Below are 24882 nucleotides of genomic sequence, written 5' to 3' on the forward strand. Positions count from 1 at the left end.
ATCAATATTGTGAAAATGACTATACTACCCAAAACAATCTACAGATTCAATGCAATCCCTAGCAAATTACCAATGGCATTTTTTACAGAACTAGAACAAAAAATCTCAAAATTTGTATGGAGACAAAAAAGACGCTAAATAGCCAAACAAAACTTGAGGGAAAGTAATGGAGTTGAAGGAATCAGACTCCCTGACTTCAGATTATACTACAAAGCTACAGTAATCCAGACACTATGGTACTGGTACAAAAACAGAAATATAGATCAACGGAACAGGATAGAAAGCCCAGAGATAAACCCATGCACCTATGGTCAACTAATCTATGACAAAGGAGGCAAGGATATACAATGGAGAAAAGAGAGCCTCTTCAATAAGTAGTGCTGGGAAAACTGGACAGCTACATGTAAAAGAATGAAATTAGAACACTCCCTAACACCATACACAAAAATAAACTCAAAATGGATTAGAGACCTAAATGTAAGACTGGACACTATAAAACTCTAAGAGGAAAACAGGAAAAACACTCTTTGACATAAATCACAGCAAGATCTTTTTTGATCCACCTCCTAGAGTAATGGAGATAAAAACAAAAATAAACAAATGGATCCTAATGAAACTTAAAAGCTTTTGCACAGCAAAGGAAACTACAAACAAGACGAAAAGACAACCCTCAGAATGGGAGAAAATATTTGCAAACAAATCAATGGACAAAGAATTAATCTCCAAAATATATAAACAGCTCATGAAGCTCAATATTAAAATAACAAACAACCCAATCCACAAATGGACAGAAGACCTAAACAGACATTTCTCCAAAGGAGACACACAGATGGCCAAGAAGCACATGAAAAGCTGCTCTACATCACTAATTATTAGAGAAATGCAAATCAAAGCGACAATGAGGTATCACCTCACACCAGTTAGAATGGGCATCATCAGAAAATATACAAACAACATATGCTGGAGAGAGTGTGGAGAAAAGAGAACCCTCTTGCACTGTTGGTGGGAATGTAAATTGATACAGCCACTATGGAGAACAGTATGGCGGTTCCTTAAAAAACTAAAAATAGAATTACCATATGACCCAGCAATCCCACTACTGGGCATATACCCAGAGAAAACCGTAATTCAAAAAGACACATGCATCCTAATGTTCATTGCAGCACTATTTACAATAGCCAGGTCATGGAAGCAACCTAAATGCCCATCGACAGACAAATGGATAAAGAAGAAGTGGTATATATATACAGTGGTATATTAGCCATGAAAAGGAACCAAATTGGGCCATTTGTAGAGACATGGATGGATCTAGAGACTGTCATACAGAGTGAAGTAAATCAGAAAGAGAAAAACAAATATCGTATATTAACGCATGTATGTGGAACCTAGAAAAATGGTACAGATTAACTGGTTTGCAGGGCAGAAATTGAGACACAGATGTAGAGAACAAATGTATGGACACCAAGGGGGGGGAGTCGCGGGGGGGGGGTGATGAATTGGGAGATTGGGATTGACATATATACACTAATATGTATAAAATTGATAACTAATAAGAACCTGCTGTATAAAAAAAATAAATAAAATAAAATTCAAAAATTCGAAAAAGAAAATTGGTAAGGGAGGCACCTGTGAAAAAGAACTTACTCCTCTGGCCTCAAAGAGGGGGACCCAGAAAGTGTAACTGATCATTTTCAAATTATATAGGACTTAAGTTCTTGTATTGAGAGGACAAGTGGTGGTAAGATATGCAATATCGCTTGACTTTTTTTTCAGGCAGTCTGCTTTGGAAACAAATCTAAAGCTTGAGTAGTTTTCCTAGTCCAGCTCCATCTGCCTCATAATTGTCAGTCCCTCCCAGATTCTGTCATTGGGTTGTCTAGTTTGGGGTGGCAATATGAATGGTCATCTCATGCTGGATCTTTGTGGATATTTTAGTAAGAAATAAACCAGAATTCTCTTTAATTATTCATACACCTCGCCCCAACCTCTGTGCCTGAAAGGTTGTAGGGCTGTCTTCCTTTCAATATCAAGATCCAAGGCTTTTCACACACACACACTCACACATGCACGCACATGCACTCACACATCATGGCTGCCAGGCTATTTAAGATTCCCTTCCATCTAATTTTGATGTCAATGATGCAAAAAACCTCTGGAAATCAATCGAAGAAGCTCCTGCCAAAAAAAAAAAAAAAAAAAAAAAACACCAACTCTGGAAGTCACTCAAAGACGTATCTGCCATCCAGTGCTTAAATTTACTCCTATTTCACAGCCGTCATCCATATGTTGGGAAGTTCACAGGGTGATGCCTAACTTTTGAACTCAGTCTATAGGCCAAGGAAATAAAACTGCTGAAGCCTGTCTTCTGTGTACCACTCTGCTCCTTCCCTCTGCCCAGGAAATGGATGTTGGCAGATGTCTTTCCCACAGGCCAAGTCATGGTCTTGGTGTATTAAAAACTCATCCCTTCTCCCCCCTTGAGGACAGTAGGCTGCCATCAGATGCTGTGTGCTCCAGAACACGACACCATATGATTGCCACCATAGCCAGAGGCTTAGTAAATGTTCCTAAAACGCAGACAGTTGAAAGAGATGCCTCTGCTTGCTGCTGAGAGATTCGTCTTGCCAAAAATCACTGCCTCCCCTGGGAAGCCCAGAGAAAGATGGCAAATCCAGCGGGGGAGTACAGCGTCTGCCCTAACGATAGCTGAGGGAAAGGATGATCTGAGGAGCCATCAGAGTCAAACCCCACCTAAGCCATCGGCTGCAGAGATTCAAATTGCCCTGAGGTCCACGAAGGCTTAGTGGGGGGAAAGGGAAAGCAACAGGACAAATCCAGTTGAAAGCCCCAGATCCAACCTAACCTCAGCATCCTCCCAGTAACTTACCTAAGGCCTCCTGAGCCCTTCACTCAGGGGCGTGTGGTCAGTGGCCCAGGCTCAGGGACAGCATCCCCTCTGCAGTTCTTCTCTGGGCCCACATTCCCCTGCCTTCCCCTCAAGCAGCAGGCAGGAACTCAGCCTGGCCCAGTGTTTCAGACAGCCTCTGTCACAGACTCGACTAATTTTGTCATCCTTTCTCCCCTCCTTCCTTCCACTCTCCCCTTCCTTCTTTTCCTTTATTTTATTTAATTTGGGGGATGGGGAAGGGAAAGAGCTATCAAGCTGTTTGGCCAACTGAGCAATCTGAGTTGTGGCAGATCTTTAAATACTGCTAATAAAACAGAATCCAAAGAATTATAGCCTCTGTTATGACAGGTATGATTAAACTGCCTGGGCATGATTCATCTCTATTATATTAGAGCATGAGAAAAAAAGATTAAACCATGATCTTTATCACCATTGGGGGAAAAAAAGCTTTTCCCTGCATTCTGAAGACTGCACCTCTGCTCAGAGAGAAATTTTTTTTTTTAATTGGGTTATAGTTGCTTTACAGTGTTGTGTTAGTTTCTGCTGTATGGAAAAAAGACAACCCTCAGATTGGGAGAAAAGATTTGCAAACGAAGCAACTGACAAGGGATTAATCTCCAAAATATGCAAACAGCTCATGCAGCCCAATATCAAAAAAAAAAAACAATCCAATCAAAAAATGGGTGGAAGACCTAAATAGACACTTCTCCAAAGAAGACATACAGATGACCAAGAGGCATATGAAAAGATGCTTAACATCACTAACTATTAGAGAAATGCAAATCAAAACTACAATGAGGTATCACCTCACATCGGTCAGAATGGCCATCATCAAAAAATCTACAAACAATAAATACTGGAGAAGGTGTGGAGAAAAGAGAACCCTCTTGCACTGTTGGTGGGAATGTAAATTGATACAGCCACTATGGAGAACAGTATGGAGGTTTTTTCCTTAAAAAACTAAAGATAGAATTACCATGTGATCCAGAAATCCCATTCCTGGGCATATATCTGGAGAAAACCATAATTTGAAAAGATACATGCACCCCAGTGTTCATTGCAACACTATTTACAATAGCCAGGACGCGGAAGCAACCTAAATGTCCATTGACAGATGAATGGATAAAGAAGATGTGGTACATATATACAATGGAATACTACTCAGCGATAAAAAGGAATGAAATTGGGTCATTTGTAGAGACGTGGATGGACCTAGAGACTGTCATACAGAGTGAAGTAAGTCAGAAAGAGAAAAACAAATATCATATATTAATGCATATATGTGGAATCTAAAAAAATGGTACAGATAAACCTATTTGCAGAGAGAAATTGAAAATCCATACATGGTTATGAACAATCAATGAGCTGGCCATGTTCAGAGCATTTGGGAAGGAGTTGATATTTGTGTCTGAAAAGATGATCATTTACATTAATGTGGACAAGGAACTAGAAATCTCTACCACCTATCAAAACAGCTAAAATGAAACGTGGAGCCGGGATAAAAGATCCTTCTGAGGACAGGCAGCCCACAGCAAGGCTCATGAGTTTGGTGTCAGTGCTGAGTGTTGCAGGGGAGGGGATATGAGTAGTGCTGTGGAAACACTGTCTTCTTTCATCTTAGTTTACATAGGGCGTTAGTATTTGCAGGCTTTTTTTTTTTTTTAACATCTTTATTGGAGTATAATTGCTTTACAATGGTGTGTTAGTTTCTGCTTTATAACAAAGTAAATCAGTTATACATATACATATGTTCCCATATCTCTTCTAGGGCATGGTGGTTCTTGCAGTGAAGTCCAGCACCCTATGGCTTCACACTCAGTTCTTGGGGGTGTTGCAGTTCTCCCTACCAATATGTTTTCTTGAATCAGGGAGAAGGCGGTAGCAGAGCTGATACTCCAGATGTTTTAAATATCCTGGGTTCTCCCAAGGGAGGATGCCCCCATCATCCATTACAAGTTAGGAAGAAAACTGACTTGCTAATTTGGAAGTTCTCACTATTCTTTCTCTCCCTTCCCCCACCCCACTCCCCGGAAACACGTGACCTACCCTCCCCCCACTTCCTCTCACTCTCCCTGCCTCCCTCCCTCTTTTACTTTGTCTTCAGGTATATATGATATCAAACATACTCAGAGTGTGTGACATTTTATATAAAAGGACTTAGATCACTTGGAATGTAGAGAGTATTTTGGTTTGAGTTGGCTGATAAGTTGTTTTAATCAATCTGATTTTATTAGTAATTTATTTCTAACTCCTTAGCCATCCATGGAATACAGCTTTAAGAAAAAATAACAACTGTACATCAACAACTCCATAAAAATTGAAACTAAGCCCGCTTTCTTAGTATAGCAGAAAAAGCCTTGTACTAGAAGTCAGAGACCTAGTTTCTACTCCTGGTTCTGCCACTACATAGTTACATGATCCTGGATGAGTTATTTTGACATCTTGGCCATTGTTTTTCTTATCAGTGATACCTATTTAACCTTTGGGGTCATGGACTCCTCTGAGAATTTGATGAAGATATAAACCCTCTTCCCAGGGAAGTGCACATGAACACAGAGCTTTGCACAGAATTTCAAGGTTTGGGGGCTCTCCACAATAGCCCACCTAGGACTTCACCTGTGCAAGTGAACCCCAGGTCAGGAACTCGTGGATGGGAGAATCGCTACAACCTCTTCCAGTTGTAATGGGCTCAACTTTGTGAATCTGCGAGCAGGAGACATTGCTCAGGAACTGATTTGAGAAAAAAAGAGGAAGAAGAGGAGCAAAAGGAAAAGAAAATAGAAAAAGGAAGAAAAAGAGAAGTTCTATTTCTAGTAACTCAAAAAATATTTAAAAATCCAGTTCTTAGATGAACACTTACATGAATTAAATGCAATATAATTAAATGTCATGTTATAAAGGAAAATGTAATGTAACATGTTAACTCATTTTAAAGTTATAACCTCTTGGGAACAATAAAATAAGTCATAGTGCATAAAATAAAGAAAGGAAAATGGAAGCAAAAAGCATTTACCGTAACTAAACGATTATCTCAAAATGTGATTAAATACTTCGAATTCTATGATAACTGAAATAATCTTTACATTTTTGTTAACTATCTAGTTTCTGTGACTTGACTCTTAAATCTTTTGGGAAAACAAACCTGAACTACAGGCTTTTAGTTCTATAAGAACACATCACTAACGCCATTTTTTAAAATGCAATTTTAGCAACTCAGCATAGGTATTCAATCTAAGAGATTTAATTAACTTTAGATGAATGTCTTGAGCCAATCCCCAAGCAGAATACAGTCTCTTACAAACATTACATCAACACTAAGCCGGAGAAGCCATGGGCTCAAGAGAGGGAGTGCTACACTCCAGTCCTGGAGACGGGGCTCTAGGCGAGTCCCTTGCTCTATCTGGTGCTCAGATGTTCCCTCTGCAAAGGGAACATGTTCCCTCTCCTGTGCTACTTTTATGAGTCTCTCTTCATCACAACCTCCAAGGCACTATCATTAATCAACCAAGGGACTAAAACCAGTTTCCTTCCAAATATAGGCAGTTGTACATTTGTGGCTATAAATATATAAAAGTCCAAACTGAGCAGGGAAAGTAAAGGTAAAGTAAAATCTAACCTTATGACAACTCCCCAACATGCTTTCTAACTGCTATAGGTTTTCCCAGAAAGTAGAGAAGCAAGGAGGGGGAAGAGGGTCTATGTTTGTATACTGGAATATTATCAACTAGCAATTATTAATTACTAATTTGCCCTGAACATCTTGCTAGAAGGAAAAAGTTAATTTGTTTCCTAACTCTAAGAACTTGTAACCTAATGTGGCCAACAAACTAAGCAAACATGAATGTACTTATTTTACCAAGATTTATAGCAGAGATTGCACACTTAGAGGGGCCAGGCTGGTGATGTAAAAGTGAGAAGCAAGTTGTTTCTGATGCAATAGGGAACAGTGGGAACTGTGGAAAACTGAAATATTGTGTTAGCCAAAATCAATGTGTCTGCAGGTGAAACTGATGCACTGGACAGATCTAGCTTGAAATTCGGACTTAAGGCTGAGAGAAGTGCCTCTTGAGGTCATCCAGCTAGTTAAAGGCAGAACAAGAATTCAAAATTAGGCCTTTTAATTTTCAGACCAGTGTTTTCTCCACTTACACCAAAGCTTCCTTTTGTCAAAGGTCAGAGCAAATTCCCTTCATAATAGATGTTGGCATCATTCTCTTCCATCACTTTCACTTCTGTCCCTCGGACCATGCTCCACACTCACCATCATCAGACTCTTCCTCCAAAATACCACTTTTATAATGTCCCTTCTCTACTCAAGAAGCAACCAGGCCCCACCTGTCTCTTCATGCCACCAAGGACCTCTCTAATCAGGCCCCGCTTAACCCAAATCAAGGTGACTTAGACCAGGGTAGGTAGACTCTTGGTGCTTACTTAGCCTCATCATTCACACCTTGACCCTTTATTCACCACATTTCCCCCTTATGGAAAGTTCTCCCCACTCATTAACCAAATTCTTTGCAAACAAGTAATGAATCAATAAGTCTCAGTTCTTCACTCTAAGATGATGGACACACAAAGGGGCTTCCTCAAATCCTTCCCACTTTTTCTTCTTGACCTGAGACGATGCTAACTTTGAGGAGAATCTTCCTTCCAGAAGCCAGTAGTTCTTACATTTCCCTAAAGGGCTCAGTGACAGAATAACCACGGAATCCACGAGAGGGGTAGGTGCTCAGCTGCAGAGACACGTTGTTCACAAACAGGGAGAGGTTGCCCCTATAGGGCATGAACCCATTTTTCTGACTCATATCAATGTTCTCTGGAGGATAGTGATATCAGCCACATATCATTTCCAGAGAAAGAAAAAGCAAGTAACTTGGTTGATGGATGGAGCACCCTCCCACCATCCAAATTTGACAATTTTTTGTGTGTACAGAGAGAAGGGGCTGGAAGAGAATCCAAGGATGTTGAAAGAGAAGTGGCATTTGGGGGTCATTGTTTTCAAAACCACTGAAGCACACTGGACATCATGCTTCATGCTTTAACATCCAGAAGGTCACATAACTGTTAACTCTCAAGGTTTATTCTCCTTTTTACTACTTATCTTTTATGGTATTTCATTTCTCTAATTTTAAGGTTCACTCCAGTGCAATAATGAAATTCTAGGTCAGGGATAATTTTTACACGTGATTAACAAGTTAAAAGAACAGTGCCTTTACAAAAAATGAATTGTTCACCTAAGGTAATTAGCCAGTGGTTCCTAGTTTCTAGATATTCTCGTTATAACCTATCTCTTCCTGCCAAAATAGGACTTGCTGTGGAATTTGGACCTTCACGCGGGCACCATTCCCATTTGTGGGTTTTGGAATGAGCAGAGGTGCTGACGCCTTTCATCTGCCATGAATGACACTCAGTCATCGGACTGAGGCTTTCATCAGCCAGCCCTGCTGGAAACCTTTCTGTGTGAGCAGCAGCCTGCCAGACATTCATATCAAAAATCCAGAGGCTTTATTTAACTCTCCCTGGAAGGAGGTATAAAGGTTACAAATAATGAGGAAGAGTTCTGTTGAGCAGGAACCCAAGAGTCACAACCTCTTTGTTAAAACTGACAAAAGAGGTGGGAGATAAACTCTATGAGGAACAGAACCTGGGCTATTTAACCCGCCGTAGGGGAAGCTGGAAGGGAAAAAATCGCAGGATTCATACATATAAAGGGGTATTATAACAGGGGATACTGAGCTGCTGTCCCTGATTCCCCTGAGGACAGGTAAGAAATGGGCTTTAATAGCAGCAAAAGGCTTTGCATGTATTTAAGCATATTAGAAAGAATATATATGAAGACAGAAAGTCTGAGTTCTAAACCATTTCTCCCTTAGGCAGTTAACTAGCTTCGGTACCTCTGCTTTCTAGGAAATTAGAATGGCGTAGCCACCTCCCCACCTAGTGCTGGAGGATTATTGTGAGAATAAAAAGAAATGATGAGCATTTAAATGCACAAAATTGCACTTCAGAAGTGAAGAGTGTAAGCAAAATCTAAGGAATTGTTATCTCAGCTTCAGCAAAAAATAGGTGAGGGGTTTGATGTTATTTTCACCAGTCCTGCACTCACTTACCTGGTAACCTTATCAGGTAGAATATCGTCAGCCCTGTACGTACGTTTATTTCTCAAGAGCAAAACAGATGGAGTATGTATGTATGTGAGTGTGTACATATGTGTGTTTGTAGACACAAAGGGTCCTGATAATGTCACTTTTTAAATTCTCTTTTAAAGGCTGATTTAGGCCTAAAATCAAAGTAACATCATAAGAAATACTGAGGAATATGAGAAAATAACTTGGTTTATGGGTCTTATTACTGAATACTGATGTCCAGGACTTTGTTATCATGTGGCTTTTGCAGTTTTTGCTAAAACCACCAAAATACAATATCCCAGGAGCTGATATTATTTTATATCTAGAAAACCCACAAGAACCCATGGAAAAACTACTACAGATAATAATAAAATAGCAGATTATACAATTAATGTACAAAAATTAATAGGTTGTTATATGTACAAACAAAAACCAGTTTGAATGGAAGAGAGTGTTCCGTTTGTGATATCAAAATATGAAATAAAATTTCTAGGTGCAAACTTAATAAGATATGCCGAAAATCTATATGAGAAAAACTACAAAGCACTTTTTTAAGTCCCAAAAGTAGACTTGAAAGAAAAAAGAGATACACCATGTTTTGGCATATCAGTTATCATGAAGGTAATATACAAATTTAATACAATCCCAATATAAAATTTCATCAGAATTTTTTTTCTGGCACAAAGCAAGTTTACTACAAAGTTCATTTGAAGAACAAATAAGCAATAATAGCCAGGAAAAATATCTTAAAAAAAGAAAAACAATATGGGGAGTATAGGGAACTAGCTTATATAAAATAAAATCTCTACAGTTAAAAACACTGTGGCATTGGCACATGACTAGAGAACCAATGAAACAGAATAGAAAATTCAGACATAGACCTAATGGCACATGGAAATTTAGTATACAGTAAAGGAGGCTTCTCAAATCGGTAAGAAACGATAATAAAGTGCTGAGAGTATAACTGGCTAGCTATATGAAAAAAATAAAATTAGATCAATTTCTCACACCATACACTATATTAAAATCCAAATGGATTAGAGATTTAAATGTAAAACATAAAGCTCTACAAATACCATATGAAAATATAGATAAATTGCTCTAGAATTAGAGAGAGGGAAAATTTTTGCCACTATGACTCAAAACCCAGAAGAAAGAGAAAAGGTTAAAAATTTTGATAACAATCAAAAACATTTGAATAAGTCAAAGCACCATGAACAAAGTAAAATACCAAATGATGAACTGGGCAAAAGTATTTGCAGCTAATCACAAAGTGTTAATATCTCTGATATGTAAAGAACTTCTAAGAATGCAAGAATAGGGACTTCCCTGGTGGCACAGTGGTTAAGAATCTGCATGCCAATGCAGGGGACACGGGTTCGAGCCCTGGTCCGGGAAGATCCCACATGCCGCGGAGCAACTAAGCCTGTGTGCCACAACTACTGAAGCCCACACACCTAGAGCCCATGCTCCGCAACAAAGAGAAGCCACCACAATGAGAAGCCTGTGCACTGCAATGAAAAGTAGCCCCCATTCGCCGCGACTAGAGAAAGCTCGCATGCAGCAATGAAGACCCAACGCAGCCAAAAATAAATAAATAAACAAAACTTTTTTTAAAAAATAATAATAATGCAAGAATAAAGGTCCAATACCCCTGAAGAAAAATAGGCAAGGTGATGTCAGTAAAAAGGTCGGAGTAAGAAACTGCAGAAGTCCACCCCTCCATAAAAGCAACTAAAACTCTGGCAAAAACTCAGAATCAAACATTTTTAGAACACTGGAGACAAACCAAAAGCTTGTTGAAACTTTGGGGCCACTGAATCAGCAAAAAGGGCTGCATCTCAGTAAGAACAGTGAGCTTTGTGGCATTTTAGTCCCATCACCTGTTGCTCAGCTTAACAGTAGCCTTGAAAGAAACAGCCCACATTCCAAGTACTGGTACTGATACCAGAGGGAGCAGAACAGACCTCATGCGGAAAGTGTTGTCCTTAGTTGATCTGTCCAGTGACTCCATGGAAGACTAGCTCAAAAGGTATGTTTTATCTCACCTACCTGGAACTCAGCCAGCACTATGACCACTACTCAAGGGCCATTTGTCAAAGATATTTACAGGCAAATGTTTTAATTGATGCTGTATGCAGCAATGGGTAACAGTTGGAAAAAACAATAGATTAACTAAAAATCTTGGAGGAAAGGCTGGGAAATGATACACATTGGCAAATAAGGGCTTTGAAAGGCTCCAACATATTCCTGACAATGTAGAAGGCCTTACACATAAACAGGACTGTGTACATGTTCAGGAAAGACCTTAGAAGGTCTTACCTTCTCAGTTCTGACTGACCTTGACTCTCTGCACAAACAGGAAATGAAGGCTAGGGCAGAGTTGTAAACTGCCTGGCTTATTACTGAAAGTGTGCCCCAACATAAGAGAGCCCATGTGCAAAACCGGGGAGCTATTTTGTTTCTAAACATTCAAGGAAATCTGTATCTAACCATTAACTGACCACTAGGCTAATAGAACAGAAACTTCAGTGGCCACAAATGACAAAAAAGGCACACTTTTTAAAACTGGTTCAGAAAAGTCACTAAAAAGCCAACAACTAAAACAAGTAGAAACAACAAGCCCTAAGGGAGATAGGGAATCTTATTTCTAGAGTCACCACATTACAGTATTCAAAATGCTCAGTTTTCATTTAAAAATTATAAGGCATGGAAAGAAACAAGAAAATATGGTCCATACACAGGGGTAAAGAAACAATCAATAGAAACTGTCCCTGAGGTAACCCAGACATTGGAGTTACTAGAAAAAGATTTTGAATCATCTATTTTAAATATGTTCAAAGATCTAAAAGAAATCATGCCTAAAGAACTAAAAGAAATCATGAGAATAATGTCCTACCAAACAGAGAATATCAATAAAGAGAGAAATTATTAAAAGGAACCAGATAGAAAATCTGGAGTTGAAAAGTACAATAAGTGCAATTAAAATTTTACTACAGGAGCTCAACAGCAAATTATTGCAGACGAAAGAAGCAGCAACCCTAAAGATAGGTCAATGGAGATTATCCAATCAGAGAAACAGAAAGAAAAAAAAGAATGAAGGAAAATGAAAGACTCTAAGAAACCTGTTGGACTCCAATCATACCAACATACACGTAATGGGAGTCTCAAAAGGAAGAAAGAAATGGAAAGGAAAAAAAGAATATTCGAAGAAATAATGGCAAAAAATAATTGGCAAAGCCCTCCAAACTCTCTTAGTATCAAACGAAATATTTTCATTAAATGCCCTTTGTTACTTAAAAAGATTAACTGTAACTATTTCTTCTCAATCAGGAAAGGTATGGTTAGGAAGAAGTCAACAAAGAATTATTACTTTGCAAAACCACATTGGAACCTGAGTCTTTTCTTCTAGAGGTAAGTATAGAATCACTGCCAATAGTTCATTAAGCTGCTTCTTTTTGGAATCATCTTCTGTTCTTGCTGACAGAAAAACTCCTGTCATGCCCCAAACTGGTGTGGAAAAATATCACCAGGAGAATTCATCTCTCAGAGTGAGTGGTCTTAGCTGATCACCAAAGCAGAATATCCACAGAAAGACAGAGACCAAACCATGGGCTGTTTCTACATGACAACAAAACGAATGGCTGAATACATCAGTCTAAGGACTTCTCTTAGTCTCATGAAACCTAGGGGAATTTGCACAATATTGATTTCTTTTTCTTCTCTGAACTGATAGAGCTGATGACGGATTTGGTATCATGTGGCTATAGCCAGAGTGTGCATTTATTAAGCATCTCGAACAGTTGGTCATATAAATGCTTTCTTTCAGTTCTTAAAAATTCAGCTCAAGGAGACCTGGCATCGATTCACATTCAAAGAGCTGCCAGAGTTAGCACAATGGTGGAAGGTGAAATTCAGCAGATACCACAGTGTGAAGAACAGCTTTGCTGGCTCCAGTCTCTCTTTTCTGTGTCTGCAGAAGTCCTTCCAGATGTAAGGAAACTGGCTCCATATGTCTTGTCTTTTCTATTTTAAATAGGTTTCCTGAGAGCTCTTCTGCAATCACAAATCTTTCTGACCCTTTCTAATTCATCACTGTAGAGATCAGTTCTCCAAAAACAGGGTTGAGTTTTGCCAGAAGCACTGAAGACATACGTAAATTAAAAATCGTGCTAACCCTAAAACTGAACTTTTTTTTCCATTTAGGATGAACACTTCTTTGTTTTATTGTTACTGTGTTCCTCTTAGTTTCTCTTAAAAACCATTTTTTAAATTTTATGATGCCTGGAAAATCCTAGAATTAGGTGGGTGTGCAAGTATGTAACCAGGTTAGGTTTCAATCACACCTGAGTCCTTAGTGTACTCCCTGCACATGGGGCTTCCCTGCATCACTGGGTTACTACATGAAACGCTAATTGTCTATTTACCTGTCCAGCTGTGTGAACATGAGCAGCTAAACCTCTCCATGTCTTTATTTTCTCACCTGTAAAGTAGGAAGGAATAAAAATATTTACCTCATGATATTGAGGAATGGCACACACTAAGCATTCAGTAATTATTTTCTGCTATTATTGTTACTATTATTATTATCATTATTATTAGACTGTGAGCACCTTGAACAGGAGCATTTGGTCTAATTGTCCATGCCATGGTGCCTGGCACATACTAGGTGCTCAATAAGTATTGGGTGGGTGATTGAATGAATGAATAAATGGACAACTATTTAAATGAGCAAGCAGCTGTGAGAACAAGAAGGCAATGCACAGTCCCACTGAATTTGGGTTTGGGACTTGCTAGATCTTTCTGACAAGATATCCATTGGTCCTTCTATGTCCAATGGAAAAGGAGTGTGTGACTAGAACTGGGGGTGATGCTGGGACTCCATGCTTTATTTGTTGATGTCGTTATTAAAAGAACGTGCTCATCTGTATATTTGATCCTGAAAGAGTGATGATGGCTGCCCAGCCAGAGAGACCTAGCGCCTGGAGACACAGGAGGTATCCCAAGAACCTGAAGAGGATTCTGGAAGCGACAGCTATTGAGAGCTGCAGCTTCTGTAACTGAAGCTACTACTGATCATGTTGCCATGAAGGAGTTTCCTCAGAAAGACGTAGAAAGCCAGTGGGGACCAGGGAAGAAACTGTGCTGGGACATGCTTTCATCGGGAGAGCCTTGCCAAGAGACACTGTGGGTTCCACATTGGGAACCACACAACCAGAGACAGGAGACCACTGTGCTTCTGGTTCCAGGCCTCTCTGCCTTGCAACCCTTGACTTTCTGGTAGTGGGTGAAGATTATATGTGTTTCGGTGTCTTCCTCCTAGGAGAGAGAATGGTGTGGATCTGGGCCATCCTACCCACAGAGAGCTCAGATGCTTGGTGAAGGATGTGGGTCCCTGCCCCCCTTTTGTACTCCATTGTAGGTGAGGGAAATTTCCTAATTACCAATCACTACTTAATCCCTTACCTGCTTGCTTTTTTTTTCTCCTTAGAGATTCAAATGATGGTAATACTTTAAAGCGTAAATCATGAAAGTTCATCATATTTATTCATTTTTTGCTAGAAGCTTACTCAGTAAGCCTGGGCAAGTTATTGAACTTGGCCTTCTTCTAATGTGGTTTTCCCATTTATGAACTCAGACTCCCTTTCCATTAAATATGGATAGTGTTAATCTCTACCTGCTGACTCTCCCCTTTGGGCTGGTGTTTTATATTCATGGAAGCTCAGCAAGGAACAAAATATAGAATTCAGTGTAGAGCTTCTGTCCATTGGGTTTTCATTCAAAATTCAACAGGTAGACAGAACTCCCTGCATAAGAAAAGGATGAGGTGATTCAGGGAAGGCAAGTAATGATGCTTAAATGTGGGCTGCCAGAGCTCTGAAGGCTAAAGAATGATCTTTTCAAAGAAAGTGAGTCTGGAGATGTGAACAGTGTTTGTCAAGGTCACGCTGAGTGAGTTTTGCAACCCCCAAAGTCAGCAGAGTCTTAGCTATGCAAACACAATAAACTCCCATTTGCCTGGAATCAGACTTGTATTTTTATGCTCATTTTTATGAGATGGGGACAGATGGGTATTATACAACCGTATATGGGTAATTTATCCAAAAAACAACCAACCCAACAGCATAATGTCTAGTACCTTATGTGTGAAGATGATGCTAATAACGTCAGAAACTGCAAACAAAGGTCACTAAGCAAGCTCCCCGCCCTCACAGAAATGACCATATTGTTGGCGAAACAGATCAGCTAAAAACAAAAGACAAAATTGAGCGGTAGTATAAGATAGATTTTAAGGACTAGTCTCAACTAGAAAGATTGAAGGATTTAAGGAAAGGAAGATGTGATTTGTACTTGGAAGGTTTTGTAGCAAGTTGGAGTTTTGGCTGGACCTGGAAGATTGGGTTGGATTTGGGTGAGTGGAGAGGAAAAGGATAAGCAGTGGCCTTCAGGAGACAGCTCCCACTGTCTCGTGAGAAGTGGTTGTTACATTTTTCAGGAATGATGTTTGCCAGTTGCTAAAAGCCGCCATTATTAAAAATTAAATTACAAAAACTTATAGTTAAATAAATTATATTTTATTTATAAATTAATTTTTATGCATAATATATAATTTAGTATTATACATTATTATCTAAATACTCAGAACTCATTAGTTCCTAATTATTTTACTGCATTTTGCTGTTATCTATGCTCTTGTGGTTATTTACACTATTGTGTGTGTAAGGTAGCAATGCTGTATAATAATGTGCTCCTGAACACCCCTTCCTAACTCCTTGCTGGGAGCACTTGCAAAGCAGAAGTCTGCAAATGCTACAAATCAGGGCTTGATCTATTGTTTTGTTGGTTGTTTAGACTTAAGAAAATAATAGAAAAATATTAATAATGCAGATTAAACTTTTTTTATATATTTATTTATTATTTTTTTTTTTTGGCTGCCTTGGGTCTTCGTTGCTGTGCACGGGCTTTCTCTAGTTGCGGCGAGCAGGGGCTACTCTTCATTGCAGTGTGCGGGCTTCTCATTGCAGTGGCTTCTCTCGTTGCAGAGAACAGGCTCTAGGCACGCGGGCTTCAGTAGTTGTGGCACGCAGACTCAGTAGTTGTGGCTCGCAGGCTCTAGAGTGCAGGCTCAGTAGTTGTGGCGCACGGGCTTAGTTGCTCCGCGGCATGTGGGGTCTTCCCGGACCAGGGCTCGAACCTGCGTCCCCTGCGTTAGCAGGCAGATTCTTAACCACAGCGCCACCAGGGAAGTCCCTAAACTTTAAAATATATCATGTTGGTAGTTGTTATATTGTGAATGACACCATAAAAATTGAAGAAATTGTCCAGCACTGGAAAATTATTATCTGATTGAGAAAAGAAGTCCCTCACATCATTGATGAACAGTGAAGTTCCAACATACTCATTCATGTAAATAAAAATATCACCCACCATTCATGAAAGAACTACAATGAGAAAGCTGGTCTTTAAACATTTACCAGTGCACTACTGGAGGAAGGAATAAAAGACATCATAAAGAAGTAACAGCATGTGCAAAATGGCAGAAGCTGAAACACTCATAGTGAAGAGGATAGTGTGGTGGGAATAATGTGGGCTGTAGTCATGGGTTCAGACCCCAGTTCTGCTGTTTACTAGCTGTGCAGACTTTAGAGAGGCACATAATGTTACTGACCCCAAGTTTCCTCATATGTAACATAGACAACAAAGTCAATCATACAGTGTTCTTAGAAGAACTAGAAAGAATATAGTGTTCAGTGCCTCAAACAGTGCCTGATGATATCACACACCCAATACTGATACTAATTATTATAGTCAAATATTCTAAAATCTATATAAAATCGTTTGACTGAGCAGTGGGTTTATTTAAGGGGTGGGTGGAAGCACTGGGTTTTGAATTTCAGGTAAGAAGAAATGTGGAATTTATTATGTAAGAATTGGTGGGTCCCTAAGGGTTTCTGAACAGGACACTAATATGAGTGAAATGTATCCTAGGGAGATGGTGACAGCATGAGTCTGTGGTCCAACCCCTTCTTCTACATGTGGGCATCTAGTATAGTGCTGAACAATAAACTTAATGTCCTAGAGACACTGGCAGATCCTTAATTGCCTTCCAAATGAAAGAAAGATTAAGTCATGTTTAATATAATTTTGGTGTAAAGTATACCTCAGAACATTCTAAATCTTTAGAAATGTATAATGTATCCCTGGTAGCTATAATAATGTGCAATTAAGCAAGAACTCCACACTCATCCTCAATATTTTTCCTACCCATCACTCTCACTGAATTGATCACCAAGACCTGTGGTTCTACCTCCTTAATATCTCTTGCCCTACCTGCCATTGACCATCCACAGTGCCTTGCCTTATTTACTGGTTAACAACCTTGACTTCACATTGGAATCACTTGGGGATTTTAATAAAAATGTGCCAGTGTCTGTGTCCTACCTCCAGAGATTGCAGCCGAATTGGTCTGAGGTGGGGCTTGAGCACGGTATTTTTCAAATGCCAGGATGTTCTACTATTCATCCAAGCCTTAGATCATGCTCACATTGCTGCTCACCTGAATCACTGCATGAGTCATCTGCCTGGGCCACTTTTGATTTCTTCAAATCCCTTCTTCATCCTGCTTCCAGATCGATCTTTTAGAAACACTAATCTTACCACAGCACTCTTGCCTTACAACTCTTCAGCACCTCCTCAGTACCCATCTAATAAAACCCAAGCTCATTAACACCAACCATCTTTAACACACACACACACAACTCTAATAAAAGGGTTATGACAAATCCAAGAGATAAAAATTGAACCAAAGAGTGACCTAGCCTTGGAAAGATGCTGCAAATTCAGACGTTTAAAGACAGTGTTAATTCATCTGTCGATGGACACTAAGGTTGCTTCCACGCCCTGACTACTGTAAATAGTGTTTCAGTGAACATTGGGGTGCATGTGTCTTTTTGAATTATGGTTTTCTCAGGGTGTATGCCCAGTAGTGGGATTGCTAGGTCGTATGGTAGTTCTATTTTTAGTTTTTTAAGGAACCTCCATACTGTTCTCCACAGTGGCTGTATCAATTTACATTCCCACCAACAGTGCAAGAGGGTTCCCTTTTCTCCACACCCTCTCCAGCATTTATTGTTTGTAGACTTTTTTTTGTGGTACATACATATAATGGAATATTACTCAGCCATAAAAAGAAATGAAATTGGGTCATTTGTAGAGATGTGGTTGGACCTAGAGTCTGTCATACAGAGTGAAGTAAGTCAGAAGGAGAAAAACAAATATTGTATATTAACGCATATATGTGGAATCTAGAAAAATGGTGCAGTTGAACCTAGTTGCAGGGCAGGAATAGAAACGCAGACATAGAGAATGGACATGTGGACACAGAGGGGAAGGGGAGGGTGGAACGAATTGGGAGATTAGGATATATACACTACCATGTGTAAAATAGATAGTTAGTGGGAACCTGCTGTGTAGCACAGGGAGCTCAGCACAGTGCTCTGTGATGACCTAGATGGGTGGGATGGGGCAGGGAGGGAGGTCTAAGAGGATGGGTTATATGTATACATATAGCTGATTCACATCATTGTACAGCAGAAACTAACACAACATTGTTAAGCAATTATACTCCAATAAAAAAATAAAATAGGTAAATAAGGTCCTAATGTGTAGCACAGGGAACTATATTCAATATCCTGTAATAAACCATAATGGAAAAGAATATGAAAAATAATATATACATGTATGTATAACTGAATCACTTTTTTGTATACCAGAAAATAACACAACTTTGTAAATCAACTATACTTCAATAAAAAAAAATTTTTTTTAAGTAAAAAAAAAAAAGACAGTGTTGAAATATACACCCCCACGTAACTGCTGTGCAATGCTGAATGCGATTGAGAGCTTTGGGAGGGAAACAAGTCCAAGAGGAGGAAGCAGCTCTCAGCCCCTATGGCCCAGTGCAAAGTGTGAGGAGATAGGGAGAAATGATAGCCTAGCAGCACCCAGTAGAGACTGCTCAGTTCAGCTTCCGACTCCCAACACATTCTCTGATTTCCCTCCTGTTATGGGTTGAATTGTGCCCCCCAAAATGTGTATGTTGAAGCCTTAACCCCTAGGACCTCAGAATATAACCTTATTTTTGAGATAGGGTCTTTACCTATGAAATCATCAGGTTAAAATAAGGTCATTACGTTGAGTGCCAATCTAATATGACAACTGACTTTATGAAAAGGAGAAATTTGGAGATAGGCACACACACAGGAGAATGCCATGTAAAAATGGAGACAGAGACTGGGGTGATGATTCTACAAGTCAAGGAATGCCAAGAGATTGCAGGCAACTACTCTGTACTAGGAAAGAGTCACGTATCAGACGTTTTCTCATCCCTTGGAAGGTACCAATCCTGCCCATACCTCAATCTTGGACTTCTAGCTTCCAGAGCTCTGAAACAATAAAATTCTGTTGTTCAAGCCACCCAGTTTGTGGCTTTTATTGTGGCAGCCCTAGCAAACTAATACACCTCCCAAGTCAGCTTCTTGATCTGACCCTTGCCTACCTCTTTAGCCACATCCCTCCTCCCCCGCCCCAGGTTTTACAATCCAGCCATATCCATCTACTTCAAATTCCCCAAATGTGCTATGTTCCTTCATGCCTCTGGGCTTGTGCCCAGGCTGCTCTGTCTACCTGGAATACCTACTCCCCTGCCCACTTCCACCTGGAGGTACCAATGAGCCCTAGAAGATTCAGCTCAACCCTCCCTTCTTCTGTTTCCCTACGCCCTTCTCCCTCCCGACCAAACTTCCACAGAATCAACCATTTCTCCTTAGATATACCTTATCTGTTGTTTGTCTCAGTCCTGTCTCTTACTCAGCCACTGCCCCAGCAACTAGTCCCAAGCCCACTTCAACCAGCTTTGCACACATGTGACACGACAGCCCCTCTCCTCAGCCCACGATGCTTGCCTCTCACTTCCTGGTCCAAGCCTTCTCTGATGCCAAGATTGGAACATCCACAGAAACCCACTGGACACACACATGAGCCAACCCAAAGACATGCAGGGAAGGTAACCTCTTTGGGGCCACTCATGGATAAAGTTTCCCTTTTTGTCCCCTGTGCAGACAGTTCTGACTCACATTTCATAAAGCTCCTCAGAAGTTCCAGCGGATGGACCACTGGTCGCTTGGGCGGTGGCCGACTCCAAAAGCATCCCATGTATTGCTCTTTCCTCCTTCCCTGTGTTACTCCCCTAGTCCCTCCCTGACTTCTGATCCCTGGAATCATTTCCAAATAAATACATGCATGTGTTTGTCTCAAGCTCCATTTTCAGGGAAAGTCAAGTAAGACACTGTTTATTTTGTATTGGATTGGATTAAACCATGTGAAATTGCCAACATTTGACCATTCTTGACCTACAAAAATGCCAATTTCATATGAACCGATGAATGATTATTTGTTTGCATTTAGCTCTTTCCAACAGAATGTAAGCTTCTTTTTTTTCCCCCTTTTATTTATTTATTTTTTAAATTGAAGTATATTTGATTGACTGTAACCTTCTTGAGGTCAGGAGCAGTATCATTTATTTCTCATCCCCGGCATCAACTACTAAGGTTGGTACTTAGCAGTCCCTCAATAAATGGTGAATGAGTATAGGGTGATCTTCTCAGGGTAGGTATGGAAAAGGGTAAGGGAAGAATTCTTCTGTAAATATTAGGACAATAAACTGAGATCCCTACCTCACACTCTACACAAAAATAAAGTCAATATGAATTAAAGATTTAAATATAACAAAGAAATAATTATTTAAAGTACTAAGAAAATAGTTTATAGCCTACTGTGGAGGGAGTTATACTAACCATATTTCCAATGCAGAGTCGAAAGGGCTCCACTAGCAGAAGTGTAGGTGTTAGAGAAGCATCCAAGGCAGGCCTGGGGGCTCCTGGGGACATGACCTCTAAGCTAAGTTCTGAGAGACAAGTAGAAATTAGGCAGGAGAAGGGTTAGTGAGAGCGTGTTCTGGGCAGAGGGAAGAGCCTATGCAAAGGCACGGAGGTGAGAGAGTTAAATGGAGGAAATGAAAGCAACTGTCTTGAAGCTCTCCATGTAGATACTAACTAATCCATGGGGATTAACACACCCTGGCTTTGGAGAAGACGTGTCAAGTCTCACACAGATGGCAGCTGTGTTTCTTGGGGCAGGAGATCAGAGTTAGATTTGGAGTCCATGCTGTCTTCTTGGGGGTGAACTGGGATCTCTGTGTAGGGCCAAATTGTTGCTGAATCCCTGGGGTAATTGCAGCTTTAGTCTGCACGCTGGCACCAGCTTTGACAAGTATATATGAAAACCGACCTGGCCCACTTGTTCACATAAATGTATATTTGTTGGATCCTTCAACAAATATACATTTATAAACACTGTCCATTCTCTTTTAAAGCTTGTGAGAAAGTGGCCTAGTAAGTCACCCCGCTATGGCCCTGGAGCTGTTTGAATCGCCATCACCCAGAGTGGCTGAGAACCAGGGTCCAACACAGGGCCAGAGAACAGGGCATAAAGCAGGCTGGCTCTTTATTGTTCAGTCTAGACTCAATTGGAGACTATGGGTGCTACATTTCATGGTCTGTAACAATCAAAATCTTTTCCCCTACACAAAGTTCAATGCTTATATCACGTTTCCCCTAGGGAATTGCTCTACATAATAAGAAGATGGTTCTTTGTGATTCAAATTGATAAGTTAAGGTAACTTTTAAAATTGTCCTGTTCCAAGAATTGGGCAAACTGAACCAACATACTTCATTTTACAATAACCATACAATACTTCACAAAGTGTCTTTAAAAGCCACTTAAAGTAGTAAAGTATGTGTTTTGCTGTGAAATCCTTTAAAACAAGGGAGTGAAGTAACAAAACACCATGATATTCCGGTATATTCCATGCCCCTTCAAGAGCAGTGGTGACTGAACACGGGTTCTAATAAGACCTTTCATGGTAGGCTCATCGTCTGTCATTTATAATAATGAAGAAAAGTCATGTGGCTTCAAAAACTTGGTCTGTCGGTAGAGGGTAGGCATAAAAAATTCCAATATTTTTTAAATCATCTATTTTAAAACACCTGTCTTCAGCCACTTATCTACTTTTTTCAGACATCTGATAGGATAAATTGGAAGAAACTGATCAAATAATATCATGGGTAACATACCCAAAGAATTTCTATAGTCATATATTTCCCAAGTTACAACTGTGTGTTATTTATGACTCATGTCAAAAATGCCTTAAGGGGCTTCCCTGGTGGCGCAGTGGTTGAGAGTCTGCCTGCTGATGCAGGGGACACGGGTTCGGGCCCTGGTCTGGGAGGATCCCACATGCCGCGGAGCGACTGGGCCCGTGAGCCACGGCTGCTGAGCCTGCGCGTCTGGAGCCTGTGCTCCGCAGCAAGAGAGGCCACGATAGTGAGAGGCCCGCGCACCGCGATGAAGAGTGGCCCCCGCTTGCCGCAGCTAGAGAAAGCCCTCGCACAGAAACGAAGACCCAACACAGCCAAATAAATAAATAAATAAATAATAATTAAAGGTGCTAATAATTTAAAAAAAAAAAAAATGCCTTAGGGCTTTTGCTCCTCAATTCCATAACAGTTTATTTCCCCAAAACTGTGCCCATGTTTTACAGCAAGGCCCACAGCAATAAAGCAAGAAAGCAGAAAAATCAGCGTTTGATATCCACAGTTCAGCATTTTCTGCTACCTGGGACAATCCAGAGGAGATCACAGAATGGGTCTTGGTGACCTTGCAGCAGCTGCAAATCACTGTGATCTGAATTATAATAGGCTCCTCTTCAATAATACATTACAGACTCAGTATACTTAGGCATCCTCGGGATTTCTCAGTAGGAACCAAAATTATTACAGCACACACCACATTTTTCTTATCACACAGCTTCCATCAATACATTTATGATCTCTTTAAAGCACACAATAGAGGGCACACCTACGCATCGTGACTACGTTTATCCACAAGTGCTCAGATAGACATGTAAGTCAATAAATTCTAAATAAAAGAACTAACTAAAATTCTTATCCAAGGGGCGAAAGCATGGCCGTTCACGTTCAAGATTTGTCCTAATAGAAACTGTGTTAGAAACCAGTCCAAAGCAAGCCAGTGGAGGTCAGCTGGGAAGGTCAAGGAGATGAAGGGGCTGCCATACCAGGGGGCATCAAAAGGAGACAGAGCAAGACCCTTGGCATTAGCTGAGAATGAGTCCCCAGACTGTCGGGTGTCCCCATATTCAAGCAAGTCTGTATAGGATAGGATTCCACAATAAAAAGCAATAAAATACAAAGAGAAATGCAATGTCCCTTCAGACCCAAGTAAAGAACAACAAAGCCACACTGAAATGTCAGTGCCCATCGCTGGGAGTCCTGGTGGGGACCCAGCCAGACCCCAGTGCTCCCATCCTATCCAGCAAACACATGTCTCCTCCTCAGCTTCCTCATGAGCTGAGTGATTCACACACAACAGGAACAATTCAAGTCTGTCCCTCTGTATGATGACAAATTACTGGATGCCATGATTATAGAAATAGCTAATATGTATGGAGAGTCAATTGGATAACAGACACTATGCTAAATGCTGTCTATCTATGACCTCATCAAATATTCACCTCAACTGAATGAGGCAAATATTATTACGATCCCTCATTTAATACATGAGAATCTTCAGTTTAGTGAATTAGACATCTCAGCAAGGGTCTGTCTAGTTCACAATCATTTTTCCCAACTCTTTGATCTCCCCCATCTTCATCCCACAATCCAGAGAGATGGTTCCCCAGGATACATGTCTGTACCACCTGATTCTGTAGGTTGAGCCATTCAAAATCCCAAATTTGAATGGAGAGCAAGAGAGACTGGAAGTTGGTTGATGAGTCTTAGCAGCAGGGGCTGAAAAGAGGAGCCGTGAATTCAGGCTGCTGATATCCAGGCAGCCCTTGGGACCCATGAGAGACCCTCCAGCAAGCGCCCTTTTTCCTAAGCTAGATTGAGTTCTTTCTGTTCCTTGCTGTGGCTGCCATGCCTCTGATGGCAGGAGAAAAGAGGGACCCCCCCCCCGCCCCACTGGAGGAACTGAGAGGGGGCTCCACACCCCAGGAAGACCTTATTCTCCCCAGTCTTGGCACTTCCATTAGCAGGAGTCAAGAGGGAGCCCCAGAACTCGCATGGCCTGGCAAGACCCCCTGCCCTCCCTCCCTCCGCTACTCACATCTTGGCCACCACTGTCTGCCTTGTGGCCACCGGCTCTTTTATTCCTACTACATCAGCCACCGCAAGAAGCCCAGGGCTCCAAAGCATCTGCATGTCTCCTTTTCTGACCCTTGTCCTCTGCCATCATCCAACCCCAGCTCCTGAACCTGCAGGATCTACTGTACCTGCAGGATCACACAACCAATCCTCAGCAAAATCTCTGCTACCCTCAGCCTCCCCTGGGACCGTGCCCTTCGCCTCTTGCTGTAACTAAATCTGAGGATACTGCTTCTCCAGCAGTGCTTTCAGATGGTGGCCGTTTTCCCCTTAAACAACCGGACTGGAGACGGGATAACTGTCCTTTCCTCCTCAGTGCCTTTTCTAGACCTTTCTTCTTCCCAAACCCCCACCCCAGAGCTCTGTACCTTATGTCATCATGCTGTCCCCCCCACTACCCCTCCTCATCACAATCATCCCCACTGACGCCCCAGCCCTAACATCACTACCCTCATTCCTCTAAGATTTTTGCTCTTGGCTCACTGCTACTCCCTCTAACAGTACCCTTATCAAAATTCTTGGTGATTTTAATATCCACCTGGATGATCTTGCCAATATTCTG

Source organism: Balaenoptera physalus (genome assembly GCF_965194825.1).
Source record: "Balaenoptera physalus genome assembly, chromosome: 3".
Taxonomy (NCBI): domain Eukaryota; kingdom Metazoa; phylum Chordata; class Mammalia; order Artiodactyla; family Balaenopteridae; genus Balaenoptera; species Balaenoptera physalus.